Source organism: Dioscorea cayenensis, chromosome 3, assembly GCF_009730915.1.
Source record: "Dioscorea cayenensis subsp. rotundata cultivar TDr96_F1 chromosome 3, TDr96_F1_v2_PseudoChromosome.rev07_lg8_w22 25.fasta, whole genome shotgun sequence".
NCBI lineage: Eukaryota > Viridiplantae > Streptophyta > Magnoliopsida > Dioscoreales > Dioscoreaceae > Dioscorea > Dioscorea cayenensis.
This window is the reverse complement of record NC_052473.1, coordinates 3,951,722-3,965,778: the sequence shown is the minus strand read 5'-3', so window position 1 is coordinate 3,965,778 and position 14,057 is coordinate 3,951,722. Positions and strand designations below refer to the sequence as shown.

Sequence of the window (14,057 nt, the reverse complement as noted above, 5' to 3'; positions counted from 1 at the left end):
ATTTTACTTATTTTTAAGTGGAAATTTCGCCAAAACACTTTAAGCCAGGAATCATGGAAAAACACCCCTGCTAGTTTCAGAATCCCCAAAACCCTCCTTTAAAGTCTACGCTTCAAACCCCCAAACCGTAGAATTCGGGATGCTGAACGGAGCTGAAGCAATTTTTGGACGAAATCGCCCTCAGACGTGAGCCCACTGGCAGCCCATCTCTCGGCGATTTGAGAGGAAGTGGGCGAAGCCCGAGGGGTAACCCGAGATTTAATTTATCGCAGCCAATTGTTTTTCAACTCCACGCCTTCGCCTTTTTCCATTTCCAAGTCGTCTCCTAAGTTGTCTCACTGGGCGTTCTCCGTATCTTGTGAGATTTCATCACTTTCCTTTCCACCTGTAGATTTAAGGAGAAGTCCTCACAAGAATCATTGGTACTTCATCACTAAACGGCAGATTGAAAGATGGTTTCATGTTAAACGCCCGTTACAAAGTTACATTTTTCGGCTTGCTTTTGTGCTCCCTGCTTTTGTCGAAGATATCAAGTTCCGCAGGGGATTTTCACTGGGTTTTGTTAATCACAGGAGATTTCTCACCGGGGTTTTGTTTAGTTTTGCATTTTTCTATGTGTATACACATCAATTAGTTTTTTCATTGTTATGATTCATGTACTTTATATTCCATACTCCGGCTTCGCTGATATGGCTGCAGCCACAAACCCAGGTCGACGTGCTTAAAACGAGATGTTGCTACTTTCAACATTTGTTGTCTCGCTATATTCTCGCCCTGCTAACAAAAATGGGTCTCGCTTAACATTTTATATCTCGCTTATTGAATCGAGTTTCACTGCTGAAACCTTATATTCCGCCAAACTGGGCCAATATCAGCATGCTCTAATGTGTTGTTAATATTACAGGCCTGGTGTGATTAAGCGTACAATAACCTAGTTAACGGTCGATGCTATTTGACACCTGTAGTGAGAGACTTCGGAATAATTGAAAATAAATACATGACCCCTATTAATTCGAGATTATCTCTACTGGACACACCGTCATAGCTCACCCGAAGCTGGGTTACATACCACCACCAGAGTCTCTCGATTCTCTTTGCAAAGGTGCATTGGCCGCACCACAAATTCGTGACGTGTAAAGTTCGCCGAGTTTGCACCTCAAGATGTGGCCCTCACTTGGTCTCATATTGCTGATGGCGACGCAGGTCTTCGTAATAAAGAAAACCAGGCCTCAAGGGCCAGTAAGATCTATCAAAGACCCACGAGACACTGTGAGACTCCATCAAGACCAGCGCAACTCTAGTTCCTCCATGAGGGAGTAAGAAGATAATTTTGTCAAACCCCGATGGAAAATCGGCGGGGACAAATTCTCTTCCCAACACATCATGTTCTGGCCCGAATCGACTGCTGATTTACGGCCGACGATTCACTGCCCATGCATGACACGCAAGACGCGACAAGTGGCCGGCATGGAGGATATTCCGCCGTTTACCGAGTGCAAGATATGCACGAAGAAACCAATGGTATATTAAGGGTTGTTCTTTACGCGCGAACGCCCTCGGTTTTGACGAATGACCGGGACGTAAGTTGTCCGCTTTAAAGAAGATCTCAAGGATGTCGCTACATTTATTGAAGCACTTACCGAAGCAAGTTTACCTGTGAGAAAACGAAGCTTGTCATCATCATGGAAAAGTAGGTAATAAATCATGTGACAATGTTTAACATAAGTCTTTATGTGTTTCAGTATTTTATTTATGCTTAACTTTAGTATTTACCGCTTAACTATTATTCATACCGTTTAAATATTGCTCTCTCTGCTTAATTATATTCCTTATAACTTAAACATATAAACACTGCTTAAATATAGTTTTTATAGTTTAAATGAACGATTCACGAAATTGTTTGGTTTACATATGTTAGTTTCGAATGGGTTCGCTTTTACCAAGAAGAAATATTTCGGCTAAATAACCGACTGACGACGCCATTGCTTCCGAACACACTGGTCAAGGCGTGGATGAGAGAGGCAATTTTCATCGTGCGACGACGCCTCCTACTTCCACCCCACCACGCCGCATTTACCCCTCGGTGGTCGGAGAAGCCCTCCCTCACCTGCTAGATCAGCAACAACCCCTACCACGACAACGACATCCCGAATTATTATGTACCCCTCCCGAATCGCTGGTGGTACCTAACGGCAAGGACATCGACCTAAGATGTCACCGCGAACTCTTTACGCAGCATGGCGAGCATTGACGACCGAAGCTTTCGGGCCACGCCGAGGTTTCGAAGGACGTTTCGACAAACCGTACCGCATCCTCAAAGAAGAATCACACCGGACGAACGAGGCGTCGGAATTACTTACTTCCACGATATCATCGCCTGGCCAGTCTTCATATGCTACATCAAGAGACTCATGGAAAAAGAGAGGAGAATAATACCGCCTGTTTCACCGCCGGGTCGATTAAACACAGCAACACCATCGGCGCCGATGCCGCATCGAGTTCTGCCGCCGCTGGCGACATGGGTACGACGGCTGGAGGACGAGATGTATGCGCGTTGCCGCTGTTGAGAAGGTCGCGACTTTCTTCTCGATGAAATCGCTTAACGGGTGAATCCTACCGGCTGAGATTGGCGTATCAAAGACGACACAATCCCCCAAAGATCAAGAACAAGTTAAGGGTGTGTCTCCCAACGATGTCGCCGGCTACCAGCCACTACCGAGAAGATCGTCGAATCAAGGTCGCGGGTCGATAAAGATCACAGCCAAGCCGCATACAATTCCACAACAAGAACAACCATGTAAGACGGTTCTGCAGCCGATGTCGCCGCCATCGCCCCCGTGATCAAAGGAAGATGTCACGAAGACCCGACCGAGCAACGAGAGATGATCAAGGCCAATCAAAATCGACCAGATTACTAAGTTTTTATCTCAAGAAGAAGAAATGGGTTGTAGTCGCTTTAGAATAAATAATGAATAGCAGGGAGTCGGCGAGGATCAACCGGCCTACGGATCGTAATAACGCTTTTACGTTATCACAGCGGGTTTCTTATAGTGTTTAACTATTTCCTAATAGCGTTTAATAATACCTTTTTACAAGTATCATTTAAGTTTTCTACTTATCGCTTAAATATATATAATATCATGTACAATTGATAATGTCATTTAAATATTTACAATATGGTCTTATATCCGCGTATTTTACCCTCGCGATCGTCAATAAGAACGACGTCACACACTACACCGCCGGCGATTATATCACTTTGAGTAAGGACGGTCAACATGATGCGGTGATGGACGCCAGATGCATCATACAAAACGCCGAAAGAAAGAGCTTACATCTCATAAGAGGCGCCGCCCATCATCGCATCGCCGCTGGCGCCGCTGCGCGTAAGAACGACCGCCGCACTACGCGGTGGACGACGGACATGACACAATTATGGTTATGATCGATGTCAGCGTAACCTCGCATGAAGTTCGTTAAATTGCTGGCCCCTCCGATAATCACGAATGGCTACCTAATGCCGTCGTTCCTGATAAATGATAAAATGTTAATACAGTATTTATTCTTCATGTCCGGGGCACGATAAGGGATCGCCAAGCTGACATGGTAAGTTCTTTAATTACGTCCGATTAATATCTGTTTGGTATTTAAACGCAGATTCCAATCCTCGACTCTTGCATATCTCGACAGCGGAACCCATTCGCTTTCGCGTCGATGCTAGTGGAGTTCGCGAAGCCTGGCCACTGACGGCAAAGGTACCCGTCAGTGCCTACGAGCGGTAGAACCCCACGCCTCAAAACAAAGGAAGTCGTCGAGGTGCGCCGCTCTGGCGCACATGCGCCTCACTCGAGCACCATCGTGCGTGGAGAAGTTACGGCATCGCCGGCTGCATCGCTCCTCACTGATCACAGAGCATGTTACGCGATACTTGGCGAGGGAGGGCCGGGCATGGCCCATGACAAAGCGGGTCGCCACAAGCGGGTTAAATTTCTTGTTTTGAACAACATGTCCCGTGTATATCCGGATCAAGTCAATCTTAAACGAATCTGACAAACTCACTCATTGTTTTCGTGTTCAAAGAACATGACTTGTATATCTCAATGTAAATTTCGTGTTTGTTTTGAATCAGTAAAGGGTAGTTAAATTCCATCTCGTTTTATTTCATCGCTTTAATTTTACGTCAGTAATTGCGGTAACATTTCACTTTCATTGTTTAAATATACTATATATCGCTTTAAAACATCAGCTTTTAAATATTTCAAAATACTTGCGTGTACCCGCTTTAAATAACACTGTCGTCTGCTTTAACTAAACGCACTCATTGTTTAAACATCAGCTTGGAAATAGTTTCAAATTACAAGCAGTATCCGTCTTTAAAAGAACAATGTCTCTGTGTAAATACATTCAATTCGCCGTAGTAGTAAGAGTTTAAAATGTGAAAGGTTCCCATCAATACACACACGTCTCCGTCTTCGTGCGGTATTACCGCCGCCTTCCAGCTCGGCGACAGCTCTCATCGCGAAGATCGTCGACAGGCGACCGGATCCTCGCGCCGCGGCCGCAATGTAAACCTCGCGGACATCAAACGCTTCATGTGACCGGGATCCTCTTTCGCCCAGGCCGCCCAGGCTGTCGCCTCAGTCACAGGCGTGTCGCGAAACCAAGCTCACGATCTCTCGGCCCAAGGCCTCGTCATCGCTTCGCATGGAATATAGCTTCCTTGTACGCCAGTTTGTAATTGTCGCACTGTGGCTACTCAAGCTACTAAATCGGCTGGTCGCTGGTGCTCGCTCCGCATTATTGCTGCGCAAGGATGCTCGGTAAGGGACAACCATAAACTAGCCACCTCTGGCTATGGTTTCAACAAGTTCTGATGGTGTAGATCCGCCAGCAGTTGCCGTGCATCGTCGATCACTCGCAACGACCACTTCGGCACAACGACCAACACGGGCAAGATTTCGGCTGTCCTCAACAATACTGATCTCTAACTTCGAATGCATAGTTCCGTGGGTACATGCTAGCCTCCCATCTGGTCGTCATGCTCACGCCGGTTAAGCATAACATGCGCATCAACTCTGAACCGGCAAATACAAGGTTAAACGAAAAGATGTCAATGAGTTAACACCCGTCAACACGTTTAAACATTACTCGTAATTATTTAAACGAACAGATTAATATTTAAAGTCGACATGTAGTGTAACGAAACAAAGATCGAGAACGCCTTTTAGCGTGATACTAAAATGTTAAGTGTAAACCAACATTCGGCAGCATCTTATGGAAGTCGCACCATTTCGGCCACCGTAAATCGACCTTCCAGGCCTCCTCGATCCAAGCATCAATCGACTCCCATGACGCTCAATAACACATCCCACCCCAAACTGCATCACCGGTCGAACGAGCACTCCGACCAATGTGCCATGAATCCGATCAAGGACCAACCAAACCGACGAGCGGGGTGATACTGGCTCATAGCTCATTCTACTGTGATCACGCATCTTAGCCGCGGACGCCCACGCAACGCGGAAGACATATGTACCAAAGACCCTCCTCAACGCCTTCCCAAGTCTCGAGATCGTTTTCTCACAAATCGACCTCAAACGGTCGAGACAAGACGCATGCGGCGGGCGAAGGGAAGACTCCTCGCAATCGCGCCTACGCGCTGACCCGTCCGGCACGGTAATTATCCCATGATAACTCTCCACCCGTGCACAAGGCATCGCCTAACCTTAGATACGAACCAAGTCCACTGGCATCGGTCTCGCTGTCGACTCATACCAAGGCGACGCGAAAAACCATTGTTACTATCTTTCCCTGGCACCCAAGAGTGTACCCCGATATTTTTCCAGAGGAGGCGTACCATCGAGAAAACAAAGCAAGCGCCCGCAAGCCCTCTCGAATCCCGCACAATACACGCGACCGAAGAAAAGAATGCACGCTTAAAACGATCACCGCTCTCTCCACGATCGCACGCGCGGATTTTGTCTCACCCACCTTTTATCCACATACCAAAGCAAACAAACTAGTAGTCGGAGATGTCACCGCTGCCGAGGACCACCCGGCATGCTCTTTTCCCCAACCAAGCTCGCTTTGGTATGGTATGTGGACACCATGTTCCCGCAACATGTCCTTTTCCTCGAATGTCGACTGGCCTTGCATAAGGGATCGGTCCTCGAGCTTCGAATCACTCCGTGCGCTTAACCCATTTTTTGACGCTTTGACGCGACGTCAACCTACGCCACCACCGCAAGTGTGCATGACGGGTTGATTGTCTTGATTCTCGAAAGTATTTTTTTGTTATACTTTTGACGTGATGAAGACGCCTAACGATCAACCACTCGCAGCAGATTCCACAACACCCGATGTTTTTTCGCTCTTTTACGAATTTGAAGTCAAAATTCCTTTTGATCGCATGATTTCAAGTATATCCCCGAAATGTTCGACACTCACAAAACGTTGTCCAATATCCAACGACAACACTTCGTAACGATCCGACGAGGAAGGAAGACATCCCACACCGCCTGTGGTCACCATGGGACGAACGGGAGCACTCGCAGAATCCACCCCGCCAACACTTCACCAAATGAAAAGATCAATATGTTAAGCGGAGAGTATAACGTTTAAGCGATAACGACAATAGTTAAACGTTAAATTAAATACTTAAGCAATTAACTAATAAACGTAAAGGACTAGTAATAATATGTTAACCAAATGATGACATATTTAAACAATAAACTGACCCTCGCATAACCGGAATAATTAAAAAGAAAAGGAACTTACAAACGAGTAAAACCTCGCTTTCATTAGGATTCTCAGAACGGTACACTTTTTCTCGCCCCCGACGACAATATCAACTACAAAGACATTCAAGATGGAACGGATCGCCGACACATCCATCGGAAGTCAACATCGCTTTTGATCAGGCAAAACCGCTTTTATATCCATCCGGGTGTGATGAACTTAACCCTCGACAAGAGAAACTTTCGAGACCCCATCGCTCACATATCTCACCTAACACCAACTCCCAAGAAGTCTGAGCCATGAACATTAGCACTCTTCCCTCCCCGTCAATCTAGCAATACCACAAAAACTCTCCATAATATATCGGTCGAAAACCAAATCGCATAAAACCAAATGAAACGAAGAACAAAAAGAAGACTTAAGAAGAAGAAGTAGAAGATGTAAAGAACAAAATGCAAATGAAGGCAAAACAAAAAGTGCATAGCTAGATGATAGAGGTTGGGACTAGACGTGATGTGATCAGGGTATTTTTTTCCCTCCATCCCAAGGGGCAAAAAGGGAAATATACGTCAATCGTCATGCGAGGAAGACATATCATCATCGCTCGAACGAAAAGTTCTCAACCTCAACATGAGTCTCTCGGTAAACGCTAAGCTTTTTATGTTTAAACAGATACATATAGTGTTTAAAATAACGGTTAATTGTTTAACTAAATTCTATATCATTTAAATAATATGTTATCGCTTTTAAATCGAACGCTTTCAACGACATCGCTGCAAGACGGGTACCTCCCCGGTCACCGCTTAAAACATCTTTACGTATTTTCTTAAACACCGCTGTCATTGCTTAAAGAGTAACTCGAGTAGTGTTTAACTTTTTCTATCGCTTACACCGCTGTCATTGCTTAAAGAGTAACTTTTTCTTAAACACCGCTGTCACTGCTTAAACATATTTACGATTTTCTATCGCTTACAAACGACGCTCTTTTGTTTCCCACATCTGCTTTGTTTTTCACTAGGTCTATGTTTAAATTTCGTAGTTCACAAACAAACAAGCTTGTTTCGCTTTTTATTTATAAAAGATTTACAACATTTACAACATTTACAACGTCCCGCCTGGATTGATCACTCACGACTCGACCTCGTGATAATCTAAACAAGTGCTCCAGACATTCGAACGATCACACGCTGTCGATAACATGCAGATCAACTCAACCCGCACAACGCATAACATTAAAAAGGTTAAACAACACACATTCACTGAAAACGACTATTAATCAATGTCGTCATGGTCGGACTTTAAACGAAGATCCCGATAGGCTAAACACAAAATGTAATAGTTGTACACCCGACGTAATGTTCTTAAAAACTGGTAATGTAAAGTCTCAAGTCGAAAAGTGATCCTCCGCTTTCAAAGGATGTTTCCCGATCTCCTCCTCTGAGAATCCTCCGCAATCACGAAATACGGAAAAATTTCTTTTCTTACCCAAGTCGAAATGCTCGCTAATCGCTTGCCTGCACACCCACCGTCAACAAGAATCCTCTCGGATTCGTGCAATTATGAGAGCATTTCGACTTGGGCGTGAAAAGATAGTTTAACTTGTCGTGGATCACGCTAAATGATTCTCAAGATAAGGGAGAAGGTTCACGAAAACATCCTTTTCAGATAGAGCTGGTCGTCCATGGGAAGCAGGAGGACTATGAGGAGGAGATGGAGGACTGATGAGGACGACGAGGAGTGGTCATGTCCACGGGAGGGTTCTTCTCGCTTATTTACGGTGGAATTCCACAAGCAGTACCGACTCTTCATATCCGAGAAAAAGTTAAACGACAAAATGTCGATCATCGATCGCATGAGAACGAATCTGCAAGTTAGAGATTATGTTACCGCATAAATTTTAATGCCGCCATTAATTCTTACGCACTGGATACCATAACCTCGCCACCGCCACGTACACCCGCCAAAGAATTCGATCAAACTAAAAAGATCACCGCTTTACGCAGAGACTTTGAGAATTTACATCGCTATTACGAATAGTATACACGTAAAGACAACGCTAAACCCGAGACGTGAAAGTGATTACACTGATATGATAATTATTAAACATATTAAGTAAAATATTTAAACGTTAAACCAAGCAGAAAGTTCTCTCAAAATAGTCAACATGACGTGATTTCGGGCGCTTCCTTTCCCACCATTTTCGCGCCAAAAACTGGGATTTCACAACACTGACCCATCTCGCTGAACTGTAGAGTAGAAAAGTGAAGTTAAACACTAACCAAGCTACTCAGTCCGTACAGCAAAAGAGAGTGGTTTTGAAAAGTTTTTTAAAAATTACGTAGCGCAACAAAGAATTTTCCTATTTTTAAATAAACAACAAAAGGTTGGCACCCAAGTCAAGGATCTACCAACTATGGTTGTCTTGTGGTGCTCCATGATTTGGGAATGCCTCTGCGAGCCCTGTCAATGCTCATAGCCTTTAAATGTTGCTAGGTCTTTGATACAATGAACTGAATGAAGGCACCAGCTTGGTGAGTAGTGAATAATATCTGTTTTTTTTATTTTCTATATTTTGTTCTTATGCCAAAAATTTACTTTTCTAGGTTTTCGCATTTAGTAGTCACTAGTCAGTACACTTTTATTTGTATAATATTAATGATAATAAGTAAATTAGTTAATGATTGATTGAAGTAATGGAAAATTACTTCATAGCCTCCTCAAACTTTTATTATTTTTCAATAAAGCTCATTCCGATAAAATATTATTCTTTACGATACAACAGCTTTTATTTTATTCTCCTGTTATTTTTGTAAGCTCAAATTTTGCTCGATAATACATAAATTTGAACTAGATTTATTAAATAAAGAAATCTGACACACAAAAACTAAAGATCAAAAACTAAAACCCGAAAGTCATGTGAAAAATAATAAATACCAAATACCATAACTAAAAAGAAAACTAACATGATGTAGGACTCAGTAAATCAAAGCGTCATTTAACCATAAGAATTAAAAATAATTTTGAAAAAAAAAAAGACTTCTAACAAATTTGAAAACATTAAAGAGTTTTTTTTTTAATCAATGGTAAAGTTGCACTTTTTAAATAACATCTCTAGAAGTAATAATTAGAGATGTATATAATTATAATATTATAAAATAAAAATTAAAAATTGAGACAACATTCATTTATTATTTTCACATCAATATATACAATTTTTGTCTTTTTAATATGTCTGACCTCATTAAAAAGGAAAATGAATTCTTAACAAATTAGGGAAGACTTTTAAAAATTTCAAAAATTAAAAATAATTTTTAAATAAAAATGTATATCAAATGGACAAGCTACCCTCCATGAAAAATTGAAAAATCCTTGTTTTTACTATAAAAACAATCCTTATTCCTTAGTGATATATTTAAAATCATTTTCTACCGCATGAAAGTACATGCGTCGGGGAGTTGCTTTTCATTCAATTAGAATAAATTATTTTTACATTTTATAATTAAAATTATCAAAAATAATCCACACACTAAAAATTTACATGCATCTAATATTTCTAATTAAAATTGTCTCTCATCTCGTTAAAAAAACAAAAATTCACATCAGAACCCCTTATAAAAGATAAATACATATATATATATTTACAAAAACAATTTTCCTCCCTTATTACTCCCAACTAATAATTAAAGCAATTAAACACTCACCACCTTAAAAATAATAATAATAATAATAATGTCCCCCACACTTTCCTCTCTTCTTCCTCTTCCTCACTCACTCCACACTGATCTCCCAAACATGACAACATCCATGTCCATGTCCATGCACATGCCCACCTCAAGAACTCATCCAAACACTCTTTTCATCCTCTTCATTCTCTCCCTCTCCTTCTTCTACCTCTTCTACAGTCTCTCCTTCTCTCACCATTCCACCATTCCTCCTCCTCCTTCTCCTTCTCGGAATGCTCCCTCTCCGACCACTCGACCACATCGTCTTCGGCATCGCATCTTCATCCTCTTTGGCCTTCTCGTCAGCACCACATCAACCCTCTGGTTCCGTCCCTCCAATGCGCGGCTTCGTATGGCTTGACAACCCTCTCACCAACTCCACCACCAACACCTCCTCTTCTTCTCTCATTCTCAAACCTCTACCAACACATCCTCCTTCCCTTACACCCACAAACACGGCTCCCTGCGCTGCCCTCCGTCTCTCCCGCATCGTATCCGAAACCCTTCATCTCAACCTCCCAAACGTCCGCTGGTTCGTCATGTGCGATGACGACACCGTCTTCCCTTCCTTCAAACCTTCTCACTCTCCTCAACTCCTTCGACCATAGCCAACCCTACTACATCGGTTCTCTCTCCGAAAGTCACCTCCAAAACATCTACTTCTCCTACTCCATGGCTCTACGGCGGCGCTGGCTTCGCCACTCAGCCATCCTTTAGCCTCTCCTTATCTCGTTTCCAAGATCAATGCCTCCATCGTTACCCCTCTCTCACGGCAGTGACGACCGCATCCAAGCCTGCATGGCGGAGCTCGGCGTCCCCTCACTCGCCATCCTGGTTTCCACCAGTACGATGTTTACGGCGATCTTCTCGGCCTTCTCGCCGCTCACCCCTGTTGCTCCGCTCCATTTCTCCCATCATCTTGATGTCGTCAAACCCATTTTCCCTTCTTCCCTTCCCGCATGTCGCCGCCCTCCAACGCCTTTTTAGCTGGACCAGTCTCCCTTGACTTGCCGGCACAATGCAACAGTCTCATTTGCTACGACAAGCTCAACCAGTGGACTGTGTCTGTGTCTTGGGGTTTCGTCATCCAGATCGTCCGAGGCGTTATGTCTCCGAGGGAGATGGAGATGCTCAGCCAGAACTTTCCTAAATTGGTACTAATAATGCTCTATATTACTTTTTACTATTATAAAGATATTAACATTAGGAAAAGCTGAATCAATTCACTTAACCATTAACCAACGAGAAATGTAGGTATCCGCGGGCAGACTATACTGCTTACGCATTTAACACGAGGCTGGTGGCACGGAAACCCCTTGTCAAAGGCCGGTGTTTTTACTATCTCCTTGTCGGCCAGCTACGATGTGCGGTTGAGAACGATCAGACTGCTTTGATGAGCGGCACTGTGATGCTCAGCCTACTTGCCGGTGGAAAATTGAGGATCCTTCTCAGCATATTAACACTGTTATTGTTTACAAGAAGCCGGACCCAGACTTGTGGAACAGAGTAAGTGAAGCTTGGTTTGGTTTTTCTATTCGGTTGTCTAGTGTTGGTGTGATTGGAATGAATGTTTTTTTGTTTGAGTGCAGGCTCCTGAGGAGGAATTGCTGTAGAGTTAGCTTTTCAGGTGGTGGGGAACGGACGATGGTTGTTGATGTTGGGGTTTGTAGGGATGGTGAGATCAGTGAAATTTAGTGATTGTTTTTTAAGGCAAGTTTGTGAATGAGATTAATTTATCAACGGAAATGGAGTGAGATGGTAGTGACTAGTGAGGGCTGTGAAAGTGTCGGTGTGGTGGTGACGGTGTTAAAAACATAAAAAGGTGGTGTCACCACTGGCTCAGTAGAGGGAGGGAGGGGTTGATGCTTTTTGTCAGGCCTTGAAAAGCGCCACGAGAGGACATAACTCAGGGGTCTCTTTGGTTTTCAACATTTTGACAGACTGGTGACGTCCACGTGACCTCTTGTACTTGTTGTCTCACTTTGAATCGGGGTGATTTTGCCACGTCTCTCATCCATCTCCGTTTCCCGCTCCAGTTGCGTTCAGACGGCTTTTTAGTATATAATATGCGGTGTGAGTTTTTAATTTTTGGAAAAGAATTGTAAGTTTCTATGAATTTGATGGAATTACATAAAATTGAGGCAGGACAGGTGTAGGTTTGTAATTTGGAGTTTTTACTGTGGACCATCTCATTTAAGCGGAAAGGGTCTCTTGTTTAATCTTGGAACGTGCTGGTACCTTTGTTTAATAAGTATACCTCAAAGTATGTCCCTAATTACTCACTCGATATTTTAACAATTTTATGCTTTACTCATTTTAATTTTAATCCGCCACCGTAAAAATTTATGATATTTCATCCGTAGTAAATGCGTCTTTCTTTTGGACCAGTGAGCTCACCGGACTCTGGTCGGTGCGGCTGAGCTGGAAGCCAATGCTGAACAATGCTTAAATCAGTTAGTCAGGGATGTCCTTTTCCTTTTGCAAAGAAAATTTTGCATAAAATGCCTTGCACGCTCATAGGATGAATTTGCCATAAAGAAAAGCTTAGAGATTTTCAAATTGTCTCGGGAGCAAAAACACTGTTTTAGATCCATGAAGATATTCACTAGGCGTTGCTGTCAGCCTGCCACTACACACTGCCCCTTTATTTTATTTAGAATTAATTAGGAAAATGCACAAAAATTTGAGCACACAAGATACCAACAAAGTCACAAGTCACAGTGAGGAACAACAACTTCATTGAAAATGGAATCAGCCGAGGTAAACAACAAAATGAGTGTACATCAACCTCCTCAAATCTCTGAGTTTTCAAAACAACAATTTTAAAGGAACTTGTGAACTGTATTTGAGCAAAGGAATTTTCTGGCAAATAAATTTACACACCAAAAATATCTCCTCAGATCAAATCAGCCCTCCTTTCATTTCATTTCAAGTTCTTTGTTTTAGAGAAATGTCAGGAAAAATTACAGCCAAACACACCATCCATCGAATAATCTGCTGAACCTCAATTCAGAAACAAAAAAGAAACAACAGCTTGCCGACTTTAAAGGTAAACCACCAAAAGTCAAGAAAGACGAACAAAATATGTTTAATAAAGAAAAACAGAAAACTAACACTGGGGCAACCTCTTTACTTTTAGAAGGCAGCTTACTTTGGTCTATCACCCAGTTTAGCACCAGTTGTTATAATACGAACTGCTCGGAGGAGAATAGTTTGTTCAGCAATTAGCCTCAGGCTTTTTCTTGCAAGTAAAGAAACTCAATCGTGAGAGAAACGAGGATGAACATACATGAATCTTTATTTTCTCTATTTTCCAAATTGCACAATAAACCATAGGCTAATACAGATGAACAATGAAGCATAATGCATTATTAATCTGACATGATCAAGCAAAAATCAGAAATCTCATTGTATGGCTTTTGGTGCCAGTTGAGAATATTATGGTTAATATGAATGATCATGATAACTTTGAAAAATTGACTAGAATCAGAGATTAATGATGCATATAGGAGATGCCGCCTGATGTACGGAGTTGTTCTCTCAGCCCTTGGACTATATTCATCAAGGAGAACTGTTGAAACTTAAAAACTTACCATA

The 14,057-nt window shown here is 42.6% G+C and overlaps 1 pseudogene; it reads left to right on the top strand.

Moving 5' to 3' along the window:
- Positions 1-10,530: 10,530 nt before the first annotated feature.
- On the top strand, positions 10,531-12,286 carry LOC120249576 (annotated as a pseudogene).
- Positions 12,287-14,057: the final 1,771 nt, after the last annotated feature.